Genomic DNA, 4,000 nt, shown 5'->3' with positions numbered 1-4,000 from the left:
GCACGTGTGCTTGTCAGACAGACAGACAGAGACAGAGAGACAGAAAGCGAGAAATCACCCCCCCAGGGGGGATGGCCACGCCGCAATCCCTTCTCCTCCATTCTCCTCCCGGGATCTTGGGCACGCACGCACACATGCCCCGCGTGAGTTTAAGCCACCGAGTCTGGGACTCGAACTGCAGTCGACTACATGGGAGTTCACCGACATAGTCATTATGCTAACTGCTAGTCCCAACACATATATTAACTCTTATAATACACATTTTAAAAACAATTATTTACTTAGTTTTGTTATTATTATTTATTTTTTAATTTGATCAGAGAGAGAAACCGGAAAGTGAGAGAGCAAGCCACCAGGTCTAGGACTCAAACCACAGTTGCTCATGTGGAAATCCAGTGCCTTCACCACCACACCACCTGCCCCACATACATTATCTCTTATAACCCATGTAAATCCTGCCACGCTTGGCTTTACTGATGAGGGTCACAACACTTACAGGAAGCAGGACTGGGATTCTAGCTGAGCACTGCTCAGCTCCAGACTGCTAAAGGTTTCCCTGCTTCTTGTCCCGCGTGCTCCTATTTCCCTAGGGCCCTTTAGCCCATTCCTTCTCTTTCATATTTTGTTGTTTGCACAGGAAAGAGGAAGACAGAAAGATGTGAGAAAGAGGAAATCAAGATGATCACGCAGTATCTCACTTAATTCTCACAACAAATCTTTGAGGTCAACAGAATTCTCTCAGGTTACAGCAGAGAAAACTGAGATTCAGAGAAACTGAATCATTTGCTTAAGACAAGATATTGGCATCTGGTCTGATTCCAGAAGCCAAGCTGCTGCTGAGAGAGGAGGGAGCAGTTTCCAGGAAATAAACACTACGAAATCCCCTCTGACCTAGTTGTCTGTGGGTGAGGTGGCCTGGTGACTCATGCCAGAATGCGGAATTCTCTTTCCAGGCTGAGAGGTGGAGAAGGGCTAGTTAGACAATGAAGATAACTAGGGAGCCCGCATTTTGTTTATTTCGTTTATCAAATTCCACACCGTAGATGTTGACAGAGACCTAAGGTGAGTCAAACCGGGTAAATGAACTCCCAGAGCAGCAAAGGAGAATATGGCGAGAGGTCAGTTGCTGCGAGGGTTATGGATTCCTCATCTATGAAACAGGGAGACACTCTAGGCGTTCCCCATTTTATTGTGTTTTGCAGATACTTCGTTTTTTACACATTGAAGGTTATTGCAGCTCCGCATCAGGCGAATCTATGGACGCCATTTTTCCAACAGCACGTGTTCACCTCTTACTGCTGTGTCACATTTTGGTGATAATTGCAATATTCAAACCTTTTCACTATTATTCTGTAATGCCTCTTTATTTTATTTATTTATTTATTTTTAATTTGCCAGAGTGTACATGCAATGTCTGGAGAAAGACACACAGAGAGAGAAGGAAAGTGGCAAAGCATCCCTCATGGGGGATGACCACACCACAATCCCTTCTCCATTTTTCCCTTTTTTCAGAATCTTGGGCACACACACACATATACCCAGGGTGTTTCTCAAGCTGCCAGGTCCAAGACTCGTACCGTGCAGTTAGCCATGTGAGGTCCAGCTCCCTTAACCACCAGGCCGTGGGCTCACCCCCTCTTTTAGGGGGAGTTATGACAACAAAATGAAGCCCACGCAAGGTACACTGATGTCAGAAGAACGGGGCACCATGAATGGTAACCTTTGTGATAGACTTCTGAAGGCCCAGGGACTGGTCCTGGGCTGAAGGTTGTGTCCATCACCCGTAATCTCAGCAGGACAATGAAGCTATATGACCCAGTCCAATGAATGGCTGGCAATTCTAACCAGATTCCCATTCTGTATCTCTAAGTTGGGAAAAGCAGATAGAATAATAAATCTCATTTGTCTACAAATAGAATTTGCCTGTTATTTCCACCAATACCGTCCTTCTGGAATTTAGGGTCAGATTGCCGGTGTGGTTTAGCACACAACACTCTAGTCCTCCACCTCTTATGAGAGACATTAAGTCTTGTTCTTGGGGAACCAGTAGTTAGCGTAACGGCTATGTCGCTGGACTCCCACGTAGTCGATCGCGGTTTACGTCCCGGACCCGGTGCTTAAAACTCATGCCGGGTGCGTGTGCATGTGTGCCCAAGATCCTGAGAGGAGAATGGAGGAGAAGGGATTGCGGCGTGACCATCTTCGAAAGCGAGAAATCACCCCCCCAGGGGGGATGGCCACGCCGCAATCCCTTCTCCTCCATTCTCCTCCCGGGATCTTGGGCACGCACGCACACATGCCCCGCGTGAGTTTAAGCCACCGAGTCTGGGACTCGAACTGCAGTCGACTACATGGGAGTTCACCGACATAGTCATTATGCTAACTGCTAGTCCCAACACATATATTAACTCTTATAATACACATTTTAAAAACAATTATTTACTTAGTTTTGTTATTATTATTTATTTTTTAATTTGATCAGAGAGAGAAACCGGAAAGTGAGAGAGCAAGCCACCAGGTCTAGGACTCAAACCACAGTTGCTCATGTGGAAATCCAGTGCCTTCACCACCACACCACCTGCCCCACATACATTATCTCTTATAACCCATGTAAATCCTGCCACGCTTGGCTTTACTGATGAGGGTCACAACACTTACAGGAAGCAGGACTGGGATTCTAGCTGAGCACTGCTCAGCTCCAGACTGCTAAAGGTTTCCCTGCTTCTTGTCCCGCGTGCTCCTATTTCCCTAGGGCCCTTTAGCCCATTCCTTCTCTTTCATATTTTGTTGTTTGCACAGGAAAGAGGAAGACAGAAAGATGTGAGAAAGAGGAAATCAAGATGATCACGCAGTATCTCACTTAATTCTCACAACAAATCTTTGAGGTCAACAGAATTCTCTCAGGTTACAGCAGAGAAAACTGAGATTCAGAGAAACTGAATCATTTGCTTAAGACAAGATATTGGCATCTGGTCTGATTCCAGAAGCCAAGCTGCTGCTGAGAGAGGAGGGAGCAGTTTCCAGGAAATAAACACTACGAAATCCCCTCTGACCTAGTTGTCTGTGGGTGAGGTGGCCTGGTGACTCATGCCAGAATGCGGAATTCTCTTTCCAGGCTGAGAGGTGGAGAAGGGCTAGTTAGACAATGAAGATAACTAGGGAGCCCGCATTTTGTTTATTTCGTTTATCAAATTCCACACCGTAGATGTTGACAGAGACCTAAGGTGAGTCAAACCGGGTAAATGAACTCCCAGAGCAGCAAAGGAGAATATGGCGAGAGGTCAGTTGCTGCGAGGGTTATGGATTCCTCATCTATGAAACAGGGAGACACTCTAGGCGTTCCCCATTTTATTGTGTTTTGCAGATACTTCGTTTTTTACACATTGAAGGTTATTGCAGCTCCGCATCAGGCGAATCTACAGACGCCATTTTTCCAACAGCACGTGTTCACCTCTTACTGCTGTGTCACATTTTGGTGATAATTGCAATATTCAAACCTTTTCACTATTATTCTGTAGTGCCTCTTTATTTTATTTATTTATTTATTTTTAATTTGCCAGAGTGTACATGCAATGTCTGGAGAAAGACACACAGAGAGAGAAGGAAAGTGGCAAAGCATCCCTCATGGGGGATGACCACACCACAATCCCTTCTCCATTTTTCCCTTTTTTCAGAATCTTGGGCACACACACACATATACCCAGGGTGTTTCTCAAGCTGCCAGGTCCAAGACTCGTACCGTGCAGTTAGCCATGTGAGGTCCAGCTCCCTTAACCACCAGGCCGTGGGCTCACCCCCTCTTTTAGGGGGAGTTATGACAACAAAATGAAGCCCACGCAAGGTACACTGATGTCAGAAGAACGGGGCACCATGAATGGTAACCTTTGTGATAGACTTCTGAAGGCCCAGGGACTGGTCCTGGGCTGAAGGTTGTGTCCATCACCCGTAATCTCAGCAGGACAATGTTCTTGAGTCAAGTGGCACCCAGTTGGTCAGCAGG

At 46.2% G+C, this 4,000-nt stretch overlaps 1 pseudogene; it reads left to right on the top strand.

Annotated features, from left to right (window-relative positions):
- Positions 1-3,242: 3,242 nt before the first annotated feature.
- LOC102470312 (mitochondrial import inner membrane translocase subunit Tim10 B-like) overlaps positions 3,243-4,000 on the top strand; it is a 5,151-nt pseudogene continuing 4,393 nt past the window's right edge.

This window comes from Tupaia chinensis, unplaced genomic scaffold (assembly GCF_000334495.1).
Source record: "Tupaia chinensis unplaced genomic scaffold, TupChi_1.0 Scaffold000416_1, whole genome shotgun sequence".
NCBI classification, from domain to species: Eukaryota; Metazoa; Chordata; class Mammalia; order Scandentia; family Tupaiidae; genus Tupaia; species Tupaia belangeri.
This window is presented reverse-complemented; position numbering and strand designations above follow the sequence as displayed.